This window comes from Notolepis coatsorum (assembly GCF_963971535.1).
Source record: "Notolepis coatsorum genome assembly, chromosome: 1".
NCBI classification, from domain to species: Eukaryota; Metazoa; Chordata; class Actinopteri; order Aulopiformes; family Paralepididae; genus Notolepis; species Notolepis coatsorum.
In genome coordinates, this window is record NC_140165.1 from 147,550,513 (window position 1) to 147,572,047 (window position 21,535).

Genomic DNA, 21,535 nt, shown 5'->3' on the forward strand with positions numbered 1-21,535 from the left:
ATCTGAACAATGAAACCTCAAGAAATCACACCTTTGTTGCCAACAGAGTGAGCAACATCCGTACGGAATCTGATGTTACACAGTGGAGGTATGTCAACGGCACTCTGAATCCCGCTGACTGCGCATCGAGAGGCTTATCAACAGCTCGCTTCTTGAATTCGACATGGATACAAGGTCCTGAATTCATGCAACATCCAGAAATAGAGTGGCCACAATGCCCAGAATGCACATTGACAAAGGACGATCCGGAAGTAAAGTCTTCACTATGAATGTTGCTCCTGTGGATGAGTCTGTGAATACAGTCATGAAATTAATCACCTACTATTCTGAGTGGCATCGTCTCAGAAAAGCCGTAGCATGGATATTGAGGATCAAAGCAACACTAAAAAAGGCCTGCAAAGAAAAGAAGGAAATGAAAGGTGCACCGGAAAAGAAAAAAGGAAATTTGCAAAGCTCTGTTGTCTGTTGTGACTTACAGGAAGCCGAACATGCCATCATCCAATTTTGTCAATCAACAGAATACAAAGAGGAACTGGAGTAAGGAAAAGAATGCCTGTGAAGAAGAACAGTCACATCCATAAACTTACCCCAGTTCTCCATGATGAGCTAAGGGTTGGTGGAAGATTTGTCAAGTCTGCAATGCCCCCTGAGGCCAAGCACCCCGCCATTCTGCCAAGAAAACATCATGTAACGACATTAATCATCAGACATGTCCAAGAAACCGTTGGACACAGCGGGCGGAACCATACACTATCACGCCTGAGGCAAAAGTATTGGATACCTAAGGTCAACTCTGCAGTTAGGGCAGTGATTGCAAAGTGTGTCCACTGTAGGAGGTCGAGTGGTGTCAGAGGTACACAATACATGGCAGACTTACCCCAGGACAGGCTGCTACCTGACAAACCACCTTTCACAAATGTGGGCTTAGACTACTTCGGCCCATTTGAAATGAAAAGAGGTAGAAAAACTTTGAAACGGTATGGCGTGATCTTCACGTGCCTGAACATCCGAGCAGTGCACTTGGAAGTTGCTCATACACTGACTACAGACTCATGCATTAATGCAATAAGAAGATTTGTAGCCAGACGAGGCACAGTCAAGACCATGAGATCTGATAATGGAACCAATCTTATCAGGGCAGAACGAGAGCTACGACAATCTCAAGCCACCTTACTTGAGAAAGGCATATCATGGACATTCAACCCACCTGCCGGATCACACCACAGTGGAATATGGGAGAGACAAATAAGAACAGTCAGACGCATTCTTGGAGCTTTAACACAGGAACAGACTCTGGATGAAGAAGGATTGGCTACACTTTTATGTGAAGTGGAAGCCATAATTAACGATCGGCCCATCTCTAAAGCCTCCAATGACCCTCTGGATCTGGAACCTCTCACACCAAATCACCTCCTTCTCCTCAAAGAAAAGCCTTCACTGCCACCTGGAGTATTCAGCCTAGATGACTGTTATGCCAAGAGGAGATGGCATCAAGTGCAATACATGGCAAACCTTTTTTTGGAAACAGTGGACAAGAGAGTACCTGCCAGAACTGCAAGAAAGGCAAAAGTGGACAAAGAAAAGGAGAAACATGGCAGCCGGTGATATTGTCTTAATAATAGACGACTCTGCTCCTAGAAACTCGTGGATCATGGGACGAATCACACAAACCCGGCCAGACAAAAAAGGATTTGTGAGACAAGTCGAAATGCAAACCAAGACCAACACCTTGATCAGGCCTATCACGAAGCTTGTCTTACTCCTTGAGGCAAAAACATAAGAAGACCCCCCCCTATCTCTCCCCCCCCCCCCCCCCACCATATCGCTTTATCTTTCTTTCTCCCGGCCCCCCCCCACCTCTCTCACGGACATCGCACACATTACACACTTCGTGGACTGTGAGGTGCTTTTTTGCGTTTTTGAAAGCTGAACTTTTGAATCACTCGTTGGGGGGACTTTACGGACCTTGAGTTTTTAGTTTTTTGAAAGCAGAACTTTTGAATCCCTCGTCGGGGGGACATGGACTATTAAAAAAAAATATTTATAAAAAAAAAGGAATGTAATTTAGAATATGAAATTTGTTTAGTTTTGGCTGGCTCCTCCTGATTCTGTTGGTAATTGTACCGTTCTCTTACAGAACAATTAGGGGCCGGTATGTTGGAGCCAGATTCAGTCCTTATTATTTATTTATTTAGTAAAATATATGAAGCAATATTGTTTGGAAAACGATTGGAAAATAACTTGATTGATAACATCTTTTATTTGTTATGATTTGGATGCGTGTTGCTTTGACAACGTGGAGGCGTGTCTGGTCCAGCCCATTTTGAACCGGTGATTGCAGCACCTGAGCGTGTGACCACACTTTTATCAATGGGACCGGTGCACTAGTAAAACACGACACGGGAATGCAAGGCACGCAGCCCAGACGGTTTTTGAACGTCGCAAGCGCTACGGATTTGGAACTTTAGACATTCGAAACCAGAACACCATGCAACGGGAACAAGCCAACACACCTCCACGTCGTATGCAGGGCTCTACGCTAACCTTTTTCCCAAGGAGCACATTTAGGAGCACACAAAGAAATTTAAGAGCACAGTGAAAATATTTCAAGTAACAGAGTTTATTTATTTTTTTAAATAAATGTATATTTGTACTGTGCGTGCATGTGCAAACGGGAACGGGACACACATCTGTGCAATAGCACATACCACCAAAGTCACTGGCCCACTGTGTGCGTGTGTGTATCTGCGTGTGCAAACGGGAATGGGACACAGACATTTGAACTATTAAGTGATTAATGCCTACTGTGGCAAAGTTGTAGCCAACAACTAGGCCTAATAAGAAAGGCAGTGACATTGAACAAAAAGGAGACACTGGCATTACCACCAGGGCCATCAGTAGAGGGGACTGTAAGGTGCCCTTTCGGTATACTACCTTTGCTAAAACTGTGTTCTCTGTTAAAGGTGGTAACTACTGGAATAGCCTACCAGTTGTGATTAGAGAGTGCCCCACATACTCCATGTTCAAGACCCATCTTAAACTGCATCTTAAGGCAAACCAGAACTGTGATAATTTTTTTTCTGATTTAGTTTATGTAACTTGTTTCTTGTTTTTATTGTTGTCACCATGCTTTTACCCTAAGCAGGCTATTTATTTATTTATTGAAAGAGTTTTGCTGTCTCCTGGTGTAAATTAGCTCTTGCTACAACCGTGCATGTTTACATTTTGTATTTTGTACTTGATGTTCATTAACATCAAACTACTGCTACAAAAGTAACAGTCACTTAACTTTAGCTTTTGCCCCTTTTATGCATACAATGCCTATGTTTTGGCTAGTGTTGCTCTTCTAGAAAAATAATCCTTTCAGGGTTGCCTATTGAAATACTGTACACCTCCAGTACAGAAACATTGTTTATGAGTTTGCGTGTCAGGTAGACCATTGATTGACAGTCGATTACCAGCCAATTACGTCACACCGCTTGCACTCCGGCCGTGCGGCGCTGCAGCTGGACCCTATTGCCCACCTCTGCTGTTGATAACGCTAGCCAAGTTAGCTGTACACACATACACAGTGGGCCAGTTACTTTGGTGTAGGGGTGTAACAATGCATCGATCCTAAGGGGAAGAATTCAACTGCATCGATTTGAAAATGTTAGAATCGATTATCGCAATTTGAATGTGTACACAGTGTTATGTTGTTATCATGTCCGTTACAGTCAACACAACGATATACGCTGCTGCATCAACGTTATGATTAACAAAGCAAGGCATTCGTTTTGTTGCATTAACGTTATATTACTATTGCTATCGCTAAATCTAGGTGTTCTAAAATATATTGCTATTGGTAAGACTATAATAAGTTAGTGTTTCGGAAAACGCTCGCATATCGCAATGGTGGACTTAAGGAAGTAAACAAGCAAAATGAAAGCTTCCGATTGGTCATTTGCTTTCTTTCTCATGAAACCAGTCACGTCACTCTACTGTGATTGGACCGTTGGCTTGAGTGCAATGTGGGACTTGTAGTTTTTTAACCATTCTCAGCGGAGAAAAAAAAAACGACTGAGGCTGTAATCTGCACTCGCACACCGTGCGAGTAATTGATTTTTCAGGTTCGCACACACATATTTTTAGGGGCATATGCGAGCAATATGGTCGCACTGTAGAGCCCTGGTATGGTAAGAACGCATCCACGCTAAACAAAGCTTCAAGTAAATGACAATACCCTTTTTTATAAACCAAACTAATTCATCTCTGCTGTTTTCTTACGGAAAAGCGCATGCACACGTCAACCAAGGCTGTGGATCTCACACTACTGTTGGATTTTAAGGGTCCTCAGCCAGTAATCACCTCGTCACCTGTGGTTCCGTGAAGTTTCTGCGTTGTGTTTTTCTCTTACCCATCGTACTGGCTGATACACGATATCTTCCCCGGTAATGCATTCAACTCAGAAGAATACCGACACACTGGAGACGTGGTACCTTTCCTTGAAACGTTATTATACTCTGTACAAGATGGAAACCGTTCTGAAAGTTTTTTCTTTTTTTTTTATCAATTTTTTCTCCCCCTTTTTCGTATTTTTCTCCCATCCCAATTTGGTCGTTCTGCCAATTCCCTTCCTGGTCGTTGCACGCATTTACCCCCCCACTTGCCGGCCTAGGAAGGGTTGAAGACTATCACATGCCTCCTCCGATACATGTGGAGTCAGCCAGCCACTTCTTTTCATCTGACAGCGAGGACTCTCACTGGGGGAGTGTAACGCGTGGGAGGATCACACTACCTCCCCAAGATCCCTTCCCTGCTGAGCAGGCGCCCCGACCAACCAGTAGGAGTCGCTATTTACAACGACCAGGATATATACCCCACCGGCTTCCCACCCGCTAACACTGCCAATTGTGTTAGTAGGGACAACTGACCAAGCCGGAGGTACCGCTGACAGCTGGATTCGAACCCAGTGTCTCTGCGGTGGTAGGAGAGCGCTTAGTCCGCTGCGCTACCCAGCCGCACCCCGTTCTGAAAGGTCTTTGAGGGTCTATTGAATTCATTATCTCTACAGTCTCTTATGCTATTAGTCCGATGGTGGTTGAGGCCTAATGGTTAACCAAAAGCCTTCCCTGTTAGCCGAAGCTCGCTACCTTGAGGCCCCTCCCACCACCCTCCAGCTATTGCTCTGTCTCTCTGTCAACGTCTATACGTGTCAGCTTCGTTTCCTAATCTGAGTCAAACCGGAAGAGCTCTCAGCTATAAAGTGTATTTCCCTAGCAACGGCTGTTAACCATAGCAACGGCTCTCTCTCTCTTAGTCCATGGGCCAGACCAGATATCGGTGCCACTCAGGGTGAATAAACGTACATATAATTTTTTCAAATATCTGTCTGTAGATGATATTTTTGTATGATAGCCCTTCCAGAGTGGTAGCTTTATCTTAATTATCAAGTCATGAAGTATACCCACCCCCTCAGGAAATTGCATATCCTGTTTAGACTCACGTAGAGCAGGGGTTCTCAACCTTTCTGCTGCCAAGGCACCCCTGTGTTCAATAAAATATTCCAGGGCACCCCTACATACGATAAAGACTTTTTCGGTCCTGTCTTTTTTGCTACAATGATGATACAATGATTCTTTATTTGCCGTGCTGTCGTTGAGATGTTTTGTTGTTTGTTTGTCTTTGTTGCTTGTTGGTGAATCTGCAAATATGAATTGCCCCACGCGGGATCAATAAAGTTGTCTGAATCTGATGACAAAAGTGCTTGCTTTCAAAATAATGTTTATTTAAGAAAAAACTGAAAATCATGTATTTTTTTTTTAATACAGAAAAGGATCACTAAAGTGCTATCTGTTGCAGCTGCACTGTTCTCCATAAAAATAGCATATTTGGATAAGTTTGACAATTTCTCAAAAACAGAAAATCATGTATTTTTTTTAAATACAGAAAAGGATCACCAAGTTACCATTTCTCAAAAAATATAAATAAATACAGAAAATAAGCACTCGTTCACTCAGTGGACATTTCTAGCTCAATGCGAGGTCCGCTGCTGCTGGCTAATAATACGGTCAATACGTGGGGAGATCTTTGACAAGGCAACACGCATGTCATCCAATGTACAGTGTTGTTTTGTACAGTTGTACAGTGTCCCCCACCCACCCCTCCTACCCAACCCCCCCCCCACTCCTACCCAACCCCCCCCCCCCCCCCCCCACCCATCCACCTCCAATGTACAGTCCCCCCCACCCCCACCTACCCAATCCAATGTACAGTTTCTACGTCTAATGTATATACTCTTTTCTTTCTGGACTCTTTTTGTATCACAAAGTACTGTAATTGCAAATCTGGTATGTCATAAATGTATAGATGTAGCAGTACGGTCTATCGGTATGTCATGTATGTCACATATGTTACGATTAATTGAAAATGGGGGACCCTGATGTAAACAAGACGAAAGTCTTTCTCTGGTCTGCATCCCCTTAACAATTGTATGTATTGAGCTGTACTGTACTGTACCCATTCTGCAATCTGTTAATAAAGTTTTAAATCAATCAATCAATCAATCATCAAGGCTCAACTTGGCCCTATATTTAGTTTTCAGAGCTGTCATGGATGAAAAGCCAGCTTCACACAGATATGTGGGGCTGAATGGTATCAACACCTTAACTGCAGCATCATGAGATACTTGGTACTCAGCACCACACTCTGAAACTAGCTCTCCAGGTGGTATCAGATGAGATTTCAATGAGTTCTTCCAAGAGTTTGGATGGAGTTGTGTCAGGAAGCTTTGTCTCAATGTTGTCTGTAAAGTCTTTTTTTATCCAGAGTGACTTAATGATTTTCAGATTTTTAGAAATGGTCAAACTTATCCAAATATGGTATTTTCATGGAAAACAGTGCAGCTGCATCAGATAGCACTTTAGGGATAATTTTCTGTAATCCAAAAATAATTTGGATTCACTATAAAGTGCCTGTTCACTATAAAGTGCCACGTTTTGATATATTGAGCTTTAAACTTTAAGTACATTTTTTGGAACACGCAACCTAAAACACCTTCCTCTCCCAAACCGTTCCTGCAATTGTTTTATGTTGCATGATGATCATGGATACATTTATTATGTATTGTATTTTTTATGTTTAAATATCAACATAATCTGTCTGTCCACCCTCAGTACATTTACTATCAATATAATATAGTAGTCTGACTTCATCATATCTTTTCAAACGCACACACATAGAGGGAGAATGCCCCCCCCCCCCCCCTCCTTCCCAGTCCTCCTTCCAACTAAGTCCCCACCCTGCTGTTCTCTGTCGCTCTGAACAGGGCTTTTAGCTTGTTGTTAGCTTATGCTAAAGGGACATTAATTCCGGTCTTAAACACAACGTGGCCACAAAGGAATGGCAAGGATTGCAAAGCATGTTATATGCATTTGACCCGTTGCGGAATAAAACAGCAGGGATTTGTTTTGGGTCGCAATAACACTATCCTTGCTGTGTTTCAATGTCCGCGTTCCAGATCCAGATGCTACTACTGCTGAGCTAAGAGACGCTACTGCTCACTGCTCAGCCTGCTGTGTTGAGATGCATCCTTATTGGCTGTGTGCTGTAGAGTGGATATGAGTCACGACACCACGGAGTTTCAAAATAAGAGTATCATAATGACCTAAATGTTGCTAGCTTTCGGAGCCTAGTTATTTAGCTGGAGCTGCGCGTGGGCAGAAATGAGACCCGCTATAGGATTTTCAAAATAAGACTGTTGTCATTCTATATTTTTAAAGAACATTGCCAGGCATCTCGCGGAACCCCTGGCAGCTCTCCACGGAACCCCTGTGTGCCGGGGAACCCCTGTTGAGAACCGCTGACGTAGAGGACATCTGTCAATGTTTCACAATATTGTGTTTGGTATCATTTTAAAGGGGACTATGTCATCTTTCATTCAAGCTAAGATGTGAATCTTTCTGACCAATATAGAGGTCACTGGAGCTCTTTGAACAGTCAACAACACACATTTCTACACGATTTTCGCCTAAATGATATACTATCTTTTAGCCTTGTGTCATCTAGGAGCAATATCTACAACACTCTCAGGACCATAAGGATTCAGGAAATGTATAATATGCCTATACTATTTCATTGTTACAGGTCATTGTGAGCCTTAAATTAGAAAAGCAGTATTAGGCTCCTATTAAACTATACAGAACAGCCACTATAGTCTAGATCATAGGTGTCAAACTCACGGCCCGCCACGTCATTTGATGTGGCCCCCCAAGAGCTCAGGTAAAAAAAAGAAAAAAAAAAAGAAAAAATTACACTAATATTGGGTTAAAAAATAGCAGTGTTAAAATAATTGTGGATTAATGCGTTAATAAAGCTTTAACTTTGACAGCCTTAGTTATTACACATTCTTACACATACATGTATGTTGAACATCTGAGGTATTGATGAAGTAACAAAGGAAAAAAGCCAAAAGCACTTACTCCTCAGACATTCTTTGACAATTTTACAGCCCAAAATACAAAAAAGATCCAGGCGGAATAGGTAACAAAGGGTTGAAGAAATATTGTCTGAACTGTCAGATGCAAACTGGCTGTGTGACATAACCGAGCATCTCGCTCAATTGAATAAGAAGCTGTAGGGACGCAAACAAGTCCCACCCAAAACTTGACCAATATAGTTGTGAACTGAGACAACCCTTATTTTGTTATTTTTGAGTACAGTTACAGTTGTGTGTTCATGCAGACACATAATAGCAATTTCATTACGAATTGAAAATGGGGGACCCTGATGTAAACAAGTCGAAAGTCTTTCTCTGGTCTGGTCTATCTTCCATTAGTTGGATGTATGGCCTCTGCAAGGTTGTTTTTGTAACATCTGCTACATCTGTCCCACGTGTTCTTTGCAGCTCACAGTTGTTAGTTCTGCCCCTCTTGACTGTGACAAAAAGGTTTTGAACAAACTTAATGTCATAGCTTGTATTTGATGACATTCTTCTTTGTTATTTACTTGAATGGTTTGATCATTGATTGATGGAGTAATATGGGGTTCTGATAAACTAAAATTATTTGTTAAAATAACATAAGCTAACATATATTTTAACATTTATGCAAATGCATATGCAATATGTATAACTTGAATAAGTAATAAATACAGAAACAACATGTTTAACAATATGTAAATGTGTAGCTACATTTATTTTACATTACATTAACATTTATACGGTCTTTGTATATTATTTATATATATACACGGAATATCCCTTTACCTGCGTTCAGACCAGAGTAATATTCGCTCTCCTATTGGACAGCGCCCCCAGGCGCCAACGCGCAAGCCCCCAACAGCAAGTTCAAAGACAACTGCAGGCATGTCAGAACATGCCGAGAGTCAGCGTAGTAATACGAGACAAGGACTGAGGTTGGGACTAGATATTCACTTAAGTATAAATACGGCGCAGGTGTAAACAGCAGTACCCTTACCTAAACCTTACCCACCTTCACCACGAGTCAACGTGCAGTGAAGTGAGCAACCTTGCGTCTAAATAGAGCATTGAGAACCGCGTGCGAATAGAATGTTAAAGTGTCAGAGTTTAATGAAGTAACGTTGAGTTCGACTAATGTGAAGTCAATAGTCGATCATTTATTGTATATCGTGCGGTCACAGTTGTTCCGTGTGTAGCATTACCCATCGGTTCGTCGTGTCTTTAGCTAGTGCACTTATCCAGGCTGTGTGGCCTAAATACGTCGCCCACACCCGAGGAGTCCTAGGCGAGACATGTACACAGGAGAATTGGCGCCGGCGATTGCAGAACCATTCCTGGTTGGATTATATTGATTTGGGACGTGACTACCGGAGAAGAGCACCGTTGATTTCCACTATCGTTTGGGATTTAACCTCGTGAGGATTACCACTCGGGCCTGCCTCGTGGACGGGGCTGGCTAGCTGTCGTCAATGCTGTCGAGCATCTTGGATTACAACTATTGCTTTTGTCTGCTGATCAAGGGAGTACAAGCACCGACTCCTGTACCTGGAGTCTCTTTATTCCTCGTTGACTCAGACGGAGTACCCGAACATTCCTCTACCCTCCAGGCCTTACACCCCGGAGGGAACCCATTGTCTCCAGTTGGTACCGGTGTTGCCCTATATAATTGCTACTATACAACAGGTGGCGTCAGCTTAGACCCATCGTAGGATTCCTGCTATTCTTAGTGACTTATGCTCTTGACTGACTTTACGTATATTCTTCGCCATACAAGCGCAACCCTAATTCTCATTCTGTAACCTAACGTTGCCTAATAATAATAAATTACCCTCCAATAGTATTTCTGTGTCAATGCCGTGTTCTTGTGGGTGTTCACCATCTATATTTGATGTACTGTCTGGCCAGTAATTAAAGTACATAACTAGCAGTGGTTTAATCTATCACAATCTTTAATACAGTCAGGGTTTTGTAACCCCTCAGTTACAATAATGCTGATGTGGCCCTCTGTGAAAATGAGTTCCACACCCCTGGTCTAGATGGAAACATAGGTCCACCTGCACAGGGTGGATTTTTTTCACCACCTGTTTTTTATTAATCCTTGAAGTCTATAAGATTCTAACAGGTAACAGGTTGGAATAATGTCCCATGGGGTTTATTTTTAACCCTTTATTACACCTATCCTGAACCAAAACCTGAAAAATAAGAAAAAGAAAACAGCAAAAAACATTTTCCAAAACAAGTTTGACCCAAGGAATTCAGTACAATTGTTATTTTTAAGATTCAAACACAACTTGATTAAATTTCAGGACAGAAAAAGCAAAAAATGCTGAAAAAAACATATATCACATCTCTATTTTCCCTTTTTACTGAAATGTAGTGCATTGGACGAGATCGATTTAGGTTAATATTGAAAATAATATTGTAATAAAGATTGTCTCCATGCTGTTATGCCCTTGAGCCTCAGATTGAGCCTCCCACCTCTTGCAGAGACAAGTCGCATTTCTTTCCTCTCTCCCAAGGCCTTCAAGGCCGTTCCTACCGCCGCCTCTACTGCTCCATGGAGCCCGACGCTGCTATGCCCTGCTTCGTGCCGGTGGCCGGACTATACTCAAATCAACTCTAAATGGATCTAATCAGTGGATTGCATATTTTCTTCAAGAAGCAGAATAAGGCTAACCCTCTCTGCCTATTGGGACATCATAATCGGGTTACCAACTTGAAGACGTGGTCATTTTTGGATTATCGAAGCTTTTGGACTGCAATAAGAAGATTTTGGATCTGTTTACCACGCACAGGATCTACCAAAATGAACTGATAAGACACTTGGACACTTGGACTAATAATGCATTCAGTCATTTGGACGGAGTTGTTAAAACTCACTCCACTCAAATCAATAGAGTTATATTCCACTCTATTCAAATCAAATTTAAAGGGACGTGGCTGGGATAAATTGTGCCAGTCAGTCAGCCAAAACAAATTCCTGGACCAAGGTCAAACCGAGAGCTCTGGAGTCGAAAGCCCTCTGGGAGATAAGAGTGGCGAGCGGCTTCCCACACCCCCAATCCCTAGTCCCCCCCCCCCCCCCCTTCCTCTGCATTGGCGCTGCACTGTTGGCTGCCTCGTGTGAGGGAGACCTCCCCCACCCAGGACTTGGCTTGTGCACTCCCCCCCACCTTCCCCCCCCTCCCACTCCCCCCCCCCCCCTACAGCCCTGTAACAACCCCAACCCACTCCCCCCTCCTTCCGTAAATGGCGCTGCCTATGACGGCTGCCAGTCTGTTTGCGGTGGTGAATATGCATATGTTTGTCTCAAGGCTCTGTACCATTATTACTATCTAAAATGTAATAATTGTGGAATATTACTGTAATGAGCTGTATGTGTATGATCCAAGCGTCCTATGATCCTCATAGGAGCATAACAGAAAAAAGCATTCCATGTGAAGGTATTCTGTATCTTTGCATGTCAACTAATAAAGAAACTTGGAACTTGGAAATTAAACATTATAGTTTTGCATAAACAATTATATAGAGACAAATTAACACATTTTCCCATGCGATTTTGATCAGTGATTTATTTATTGTTAAGGTTCAAACTATATGTTTTCATATGCACTGGATATCATGGACTGGATATCTTCTTTGTTGACACAATATTCAAGTATTTTTTTCTATTTGTATTTTGTACCCTAAACTACTAATCCTCATCACTAAAACTATTGTCAAAGTCTAGCTCTTCGATCTCCATCTCTTCCTCCTCCTCATCACACTCGTACTCTCCATCCTCCTCATCCATGTTATTTTTTGCATAATCTGCCTCCTTATCAAGAGCTTCTTGCTCTTCTGACTCCACTTTCTGGGCCAGTACCTCAACAAGAGAAGGACAGAGGATGGGTCCAACCATCCAGACAGGTTCCAACACCTCCTCATCCATTGTTTTTCCCAGTCCATACTTTGATCATAGGCTTTGGGCCTCTTGAATATTGGCTGCTCTGCTCTTTTGTAGCAGGCGATTATGAAGTTGGCTCACTGTACATGTTGGTTGAGACAGACCTTGGGGGGAGGCAGGCGTTCAATGTCTACTTTGGAGTTTGCATCCAGGACTTTATCAGCACCCATCATTTTCTGCCGCATCTTGGCTCACACAGCATCAACTGACTTCATCCAACTATGGCCATCCATAATGCATGTGAAGGACTCCATCTCCTGTTGGAGCTCATCTGTTACCAGCGACAATGCGCCAAGCTGACTAAAAGCCTTCTGGAATCTAGGGTTCTTCTGCAGATTATTCAACGGATTCACCTGTCTCTTTCCTTTGAAAACGCTGGCACAGTCATCCCCAGAAAAGTCATAGTATCCCAGCAGAGTGCTGCAGTACTCCAGAGACTCAGCCAGTTCGGACACATGTATTAGCTTGCAGTGCCACGGTGCCAGTGCCGTGGTCCAGGTATCTGGAGAGGTTGGTCATGCTGACATGGTAGATGAGGATCATCAGTATATAGAGGTTGGTCATGCTGACATGGTAGAGGAGGATCATCGGTATATAGAGATTGGTCATGCTGGTAGAGGAGGATCATCAGTATATGGAGAGGTTGGTCATGCTGACATGGTAGAGGAGGATCAGCAGTATATGGAGAGGTTGGTCATGCTGACATGGTAGAGGAGGATCATCAGTGTATGGAGAGGTTGGTCATGCTGACATGGTAGAGGAGGATCATCAGTGTATGGAGAGGTTGGTCATGCTTAAATGGTAGAGGAGGATCATCAGTATAATATAGAGAGGTTGGTCATCCTGACACGGTAGAGGAGGATCATCAGTATCTGGAGAGGTTGGTCATGCTGACATGGTAGAGGAGGATCATCAGTATATCGAGAGGTTGGTCATGCTGACATGGTAGAGGAGGATCATCAGTATATCGAGAGGTTGGTCATGCTGACATGGTAGAGGAGGATCATCAGTATATAGAGGTTGGTCATGCTGACATGGTAGAGGAGGATCATCAGTATATCGAGAGGTTGGTCATGCTGACATGGTAGAGGAGGATCATCAGTATAGAGGTTGGTCATGCTGACATGGTAGAGGAGGATCATTAGTATAGAGGTTGGTCATGCTGGTAGAGGAGGATCATCAGTATATAGAGGTTGGTCATGCTGACATGGTAGAGGAGGATCATCAGTATATGGAGAGGTTGGTCATGCTGACATGGTAGAGGAGGATCATTAGTATAGAGGTTGGTCATGCTGGTAGAGGAGGATCATCAGTATATAGAGGTTGGTCATGCTGACATGGTAGAGGATCATCAGTATATATAAGTTGGTCATGCTGACATGGTAGAGAAGGATCATCAGTATATGGAGAGGTTGGTCATGCTGACATGGTAGAGGAGGATCATTAGTATAGAGGTTGGTCATGCTGGTAGAGGAGGATCATCAGTATATAGAGGTTGGTCATGCTGACATGGTAGAGGAGGATCATCAGTATATAGAGGTTGGTCATGCTGACATGGTAGAGGAGGATCATCAGTGTATGGAGAGGTTGGTCATGCTGACATAGTAGAGGAGGATCATCAGTATCTGGAGAGGTTGGTCATGCTGACATGGTAGAGGAGGATCATCAGTATATAGAGGTTGGTCATGCTGACATGGTAGAGGAGGATCATCAGTATATAGAGAGGTTGGTCATGCTGACATAGTAGAGGAGGATCATCAGTATATAGAGAGGTTGGTCATGCTGACATAGTAGAGGAGGATCATCAGTATCTGGAGAGGTTGGTCATGCTGACATGGTAGAGGAGGATCATCAGTATATAGAGGTTGGTCATGCTGACATGGTAGAGGAGGATCATCAGTATATCGAGAGGTTGGTCATGCTGACATGGTAGATGAGGATCATCAGTATAGAGGTTGGTCATGCTGACATGGTAGAGGAGGATCATTAGTATAGAGGTTGGTCATGCTGGTAGAGGAGGATCATCAGTATATAGAGGTTGGTCATGCTGGTAGAGGAGGATCATCAGTATATAGAGGTTGGTCATGCTGACATGGTAGAGGAGGATCATCAGTGTATGGAGAGGTTGGTCATGCTGACATGGTAGAGGAGGATTATCAGTATATGGAGAGGTTGGTCATGCTGACACAGTAGAGGAGGATCATCAGTATCTGGAGAGGTTGGTCATGCTGACATGGTAGATGAGGATCATCAGTATATGGAGAGGTTGGTCATGCTGACATGGTAGAGGAGGATCATCAGTATATAGAGGTTGATCATGCTGACATGGTAGAGGAGGATCATCAGTATATAGAGGTTGGTCATGCTGACATGGTAGAGGAGGATCATCAGTATATAGAGGTTGGTCATGCTGACATGGTAGAGGATCATCAGTATATAGAGGTTGGTCATGCTGACATGGTAGAGGAGGATCATCAGTATATAGAGAGGTTGGTCATGCTGACATGGTAGAGGAGGATCATTAGTATAGAGCAGGGGTGGGCAATTATTTTTCCCGGGGGGCCAAATGAGCAACTGAAAATATGTTGGAGGGCCGGGCCAAAATTCCAAACTCAATTATGCATAATATACATTTTATTTCTATATAAAAAGCAGTAAATGGCATTGTTTTGACCCCTGGTAAGAATGTATGTTATTATTTGGCAATTAAAAGGTGAGGTTAGCTTTCAAAAATATAATTTATTCAAATAGAATTTATTTCCAAAATGATAAACAAAATGTGAAACATTAATAACAAAGGGCATGTATGAAAAAGTGCTATACAAATAAAGTTATTATTTTGAGTTTCATATACTATTGAAACAAGGATTTTCTTAGCTTTCTAAAGACATCACATCATCTTATAGCCAAAATAAACAAGACATGTCACTGAACTGTGTAAAGAAAAGTGTCCCAGTAGCCTTTTTTACTTTACATGCCTATATTAAACACTTAATGTTTTCAGAACTGTGAAAAAAAAAAAAAAAAAAAGATCAAGTGTCCCATTTCACTTGTTATATTTCCACATTTTAGTGTTCTTCAGCTATTTTTTTTTTTTTCATTCAGTGTGATAAATCCAGTCTCTGTTGAGCTTTAACAAGTCCATCAAAGTCAGGTTGCATGTCTGAGGTGGAGATGCAAAGCACAGCTGCCAGATGTTCATCAGTGAGAGAGGATCTGTACCTGGACTTGGTAAACGTCATGACTGAGAATGTCTGTTCACATATAGGTGGATCCAAAGAGAACCAACATCTTCTGAGCATGTCTCCTCATGTTTGGAAAGTTCTCCTCCTTGAGAGCAGAGTAGAACTCTAGCAGTGATGCTGACTTAAAGTGCTCTTTCAGTAGTGAATCAGACTGCAGGTCAATGAGTTCAAGCTGAACATCAGTGGGTGCACTATCAACACTGCAGGTAAAGGGAGAGGAAACCAGCTGCATTTCATCCTCAACCTTTTTGAAATCTTGAAAACGCCTTGAAAATTCATCATGCAGTGCTCCCAACATGGATGAGTACCTGTGCCGGTGATCAGCTGATGGTTTGACTTCTTTCAGGGTTTTCATGTGTTTGAGATTGTTGCTGCCTAGTTGCCTTGAAATTAATTGCAACTTTGTCATGAAGGCTTTCACATGGCTATGCATTTCATGAGCAAAAATGCCCTTGCCCTGCAGTTGTGTGTTCAGTAGGGATGGGTACCGTTCACATTTGAACCGATACGGTACCGGTACCTGTGAATCGATACCGGTACCCAACGGTACCTTTTTTCTGTACTTTAGTCTCTAAAAATTTTATCTACCTACCTCAGTTGTGAAAAAAGAAATCCAAACTTCAAATAACCACACTTTCGACCGTTTTCGGCTTGCCCCGACTGCTTTGTTGTTGAATCAAGTCAAATCCTAGGTAAGCGTATATTGTGCCTGTGAACGTTGACATGAAAAAAAAAAGTAAAAAAAAGAGAAAACAAAAAGAAATTATTTAATTTTTTTATTATCATGTAATCTTTCGCGGGCCGGTCAGAATCATCCGTACAATGCCCAGGTCTGGTATAGAGGTTGGTCATGCTGGTAGAGGAGGATCATCAGTATATAGAGGTTGGTCATGCTGACATGGTAGAGGATCATCAGTATATAGAGGTTGATCATGCTGACATGGTAGAGAAGGATCATCAGTATATGGAGAGGTTGGTCATGCTGACATGGTAGAGGAGGATCATCAGTAGAGGTTGGTCATGCTGACATGGTAGAGGAGGATCATCAGTATATAGAGGTTGATCATGCTGACATGGTAGAGAAGGATCATCAGTATATGGAGAGGTTGGTCATGCTGACATGGTAGAGGAGGATCATCAGTAGAGGTTGGTCATGCTGACATGGTAGAGGAGGATCATCAGTATATAGAGCAGGGGTGGGCAATTATTTTTCCCAGGGGGCCAAATGAGCAACTGAAAATACTTTGGAGGGCCGGGCCAAAATTCCGAACTCAATTATGCATAATATACATTTTATTTCTATATAAAAAGCAGTAAATGGCATTGTTTTGACCGCTGGTAAGAGTGTATGTTATTATTTGGCAATTAAAAGGTGAGGTTAGCTTTCAAAAATATAATTTATTCAAATAGAATTTCCAAAATGATAAACAAAATGTGAAACATTTAACTCATTTTCAGTCACATTAATAACAAAGGGCATTTTGAGTTTCATATACTATTGAAACAAGGATTTTCTTAGCTTTCTAAAGACATCACATCATCTTTGTAGCCTAAATAAACAAGACATGTGACTGAACTGTGTAAAGAAAAGTGTCCCAGTTTTGTAGCCTTTTTGACTTTACATGCCTATATTAAACATTTAATGTTTTCAGAACTGTGCAAAAATAAAATAAAAAAAGATCATGTGTCCCATTTCACTTGTTATATTTCCACATTTTAGTGTTCTTCAGTTCTTTTTTTTTACTGTGCAGAAAAAAAGAAAAGGATCAAGTGTCCCATTTCACTTGTTATATTCCCACATTTTAGTGTTCTTAAGTTCTTTTTTTTCATTCAGTGTGAGCTTTAACAAGTCCATCAAAGTCAGGTTGAATGTCTGAGGTGGAGATGCGAAGCACAGCTGACAGATGTTCATCAGTGAGAGAGGATCTGTACCTGGATTTGGTAAACGTCATGACTGAGATGTCTGTTCACATATGTAGGTGGATCCAAAGAGAACCAACATCTTCTGAGCATGTCTCCTCATGTTTGGAAAGTTCTCCTCCTTGAGAGCAGAGTAGAACTCTAGCAGTGATGCTGACTTAAAGTGCTCTTTCAGTAGTGAATCAGACTGCAGGTCAATGAGTTCAAGCTGAACAACTATCAACACTGCAGGTAAAGGGAGAGGAAACCAGCTGCATTTCATCCTCAACCTTTTTGAAATCTTGAAAACGCCTTGAAAATTCATCATGCAGTGCTCCCAACATGGATGAGTACCTGTGCCGGTGATCAGCTGATGGTTTAACTTCTTTCAGGGTTTTCATGTGTTCGAGATTGTTGCTGCCTATATATATATATATATATATTAAAACATTATAATTTTTTTTATTATCATGTAATCTTTTGCGGGCCGGTCAGAATCATCCCGCGGGCCGTATTTGGCCCGCGGGCCGTACAATGCCCAGGTCTGATATAGAGGTTGGTCATGCTGACATGGTAGAGGAGGATCATCAGTATATATAGAGGTTGGTCATGCTGACATGGTAGAGGAGGATCATCAGTATAGAGGTTGGTCATGCTGACATGGTAGAGGAGGATCATCAGTATATGGAGAGGTTGCTCATGCTGGTAGATGAGGATCATCAGTATATAGAGGTTGGTCATGCTGACATGGTAGAGGATAGGGCTGGGCGATATGGCCTAAATATGATATCACGATATTTTCTGACCTTTCGGCGATACACGATACACATCACAATGTTTTTATTTTTTTCCCCCAAACAATTCATTATGAGGCTTACCAAGACAGTATTTGAGTTTGCAAGCAAACATTAAAGACAAAATAAAATACCCATGCATTTAGCATTTTTATATTATATATTAGATTTAGATTATTAGATTATATATTGCATATATTTAGCAATAAGATATTATATGATTTAGATATGAAATATGATGAATTGAAAATGGGGGACCCTGATGTAAACAAGACGAAAGTCTTTCTCTGGTCTGCATCCCCTTAACCTGTATTGAGCTGTATTGAGCTGTACTGTACCCATTCTGCAATATGTTAATAAAGTTTTAAATCAATCAATCAATCAATCAATCAATAGCATTTTAATGAAACTACTGTATATTTGTATGCCTCTAAATGTTTTGATGAATTGAAAATGGAGGACCCTTATGTAAAAAAGCCGAAAGTCTTTTTCTGGTCTTCATCCTCCAGTCCACTGTTGTTGTATTCAGCTGTACTGTATTGTACCCATTCTGCAATCTGTTAATAAAGTTTTCATTCATTCATTCATTCTGATGGCAAACAGAATAATTTTGATTGACAGTCGAGTCTGCCAATTACGACACACCGCTTGCACCCGCCCTGCTGTTCTTAGCACCAATCGGCAATCGCTTATTCGTTTTTAACTTCCGGTAAGTCCGCCATTGATCTACACGGACAGAAAACCACAACAAACCTACCGTGGCTATAACGTTAGCTCCCCGCGGCCCACGAGTAGGCTACCAGCGCTCCGCAGGAGTACTAAACGAGGCATAATGATTTTACTGCAACGAATGTTATAATAAAAGCCTTTCCATACATCTGTCTGATTGAAAACTTTATTAACAGACCGCAGAATGGGCACAACTCAGCACAGGCTGAGATATGAACAAGTAATGCTTGCTATCTATCTAGGTCGTCCTCGGACGTTGCTATGTTCGGGTAAATACGCTGATGTTATTGAACGTGTAACTATATAACGTTAATGCCACAAAACTAATGCCTTTGTTAATCAGTAACTTAAAGTAGTAACTTTGATGCAGTAGTGTGTGTGTGGGGGCGGCGTTGTTCAAAAGTTTGAACGTGTGGACCAGATTGACGCGACACAATCCTCTTGGGCAAAACATCACGATATCCACGATCGTTAATGAACTGTACCCGATATTTATATAATATCGTCATATCGCCCGGCCCTAGTAAAGGAGGATCATCAGTATATAGAGGTTGGTCATGCTGACATGGCAGAGGAGGATCACCAGTGTATGGAGAGGTTGGTCATGCTGGTAGAGGAGGATCATCAGTATGTAGAGGTTGGTCATGCTGACATGGTAGAGGAGGATCATCAGTATCTGGAGAGGTTGGTCATGCTGACATGGTAGAGGAGGATCATCAGTATATAGAGAGCATGACCAACCTCTGACCAACCTCTCCATATACTGATGATCCTCCTCTACCATGTCAGCATGACCAACCTCTATATACTGATGATCCTCCTCTACCAGCATGACCAACCTCTATATACTGATGATCCTCCTCTACCATGTCAGCATGACCAACCTCTCCATATACTGATGATCCTCCTCTACCATGTCAGCATGACCAACCTCTCCATATACTGATGATCCTCCTCTACCAGCATGACCAACCTCTATATACCGATGATCCTCCTCTACCATGTCAGTATGACCAACCTCTATATACTGATGATCCTCATCTACCATGTCAGCATGACCAACCTATCCAGATATCTGGACCACAGCACTGGCACCTTGGCACTGCAAGCTAATACATGTGTCCCAACTCCAAACTGGCTGAGTCTCTGGACTCAGAGTACTGCAGCACTCTGCTGGGATACTATGACTTTTCTGGGGATGACTGTGCCAGCGCTTTCAAAGGAAAGAGACAGGTGAATCCGTTGAATAATCTGCAGAAGAACTCTAGGCAGATTACACAAAAAATAACATGGATGAGGAGGATGGAGAGTACGAGTGTGATGAGGCAGAGGAAGAGATGGAGATCAAAGAGATAGAATTTGACAATAGTTTTAGTGATGATGATGATTAGTAGTTTAGGGTACTAAATACAAATAGAAAAAAATACTTGAATGTTGTGTCAACAAAGAAGATATCCAGTCCATGATATCCAGTGCATATGAAAACATATAGTTTGAACCTTAACAATAAATAAATCACTGATCAAAATTGCATGGGAAAATGTGTTAATTTGTCTGTAATTGTTTATGCAAAACTATAATATTTAGGGCATAACAGCATGGAGACAATCTTTATTACAATATTATTTCCAATATTAACCTAAATCGATCTCGTCCAATGCACTACATTTCAGTAAAAAGGGAAATGACCTGTAACAATGAAATAGTATAGGCATATTATACATTTCCTGAATCCTTATGGTCCTGAGAGTGTTGTAGATATTGTATTTTGTGTCTCTGTTGACACAATGCTAAAAGATAGTACGGTATATCATTTAGGTGAAAATCATGTAAAATGTGTGTTGTTGACTGTTCAAAGAGGTCCAGTGACCTCTATATTGGTCAGAAAGATTCACATCTTAGCTTGAATGAAAGATGACATAGTCCCCTTAAAGATTATACCAAACACAATATTGTAAAACATTGACAGATGTCCTCTACGTGAGTCTAAACAGGATATGCGCCAGCATCTGAAATGCAATTTCCTGAGGGGGTGCGTATACTTCATGACTTGATAATTATGATAAAGCTACCACTCTGGAACGGCTATCATACCAAAATATCATCTACAGACATAGATCTTTGAAAAAATGATATGTACGTTTATTCACCCTGAGTGTCACCGACAAGAGAAATTTTGGCCTCTGGCCCATGGACCATCTCTCTCTCTACCCTGCCCCCATCACTTATAAGTGATGACCAGACTGCCACAGCCCTGCTAGCGTAATTTCTTTTCTTGGGACCTCAGTTCAATGTTGGGCCCCTAAATTGGCCCTCAGTCATCAAAACCTTGAGAACCCCTGCCATAGAGCCTGTGAGGGGTAAAACGGCATACAAGATAGCTGAACTGATGAAGCATGAAGCTCACCACACACCTTCCCATTACCAGACGACTGCTCTACCTCCTGATCCACTGTCTGGGCTG

At 41.9% G+C, this 21,535-nt stretch overlaps 1 protein-coding gene across 7 annotated transcripts in view; it reads right to left on the reverse strand.

Annotated features, from left to right (window-relative positions):
• Positions 1 to 21,535, reverse strand: part of ncor2 (nuclear receptor corepressor 2) — a 530,049-nt gene that overhangs the window by 32,540 nt on the left and 475,974 nt on the right. The window lies entirely within an intron of this gene.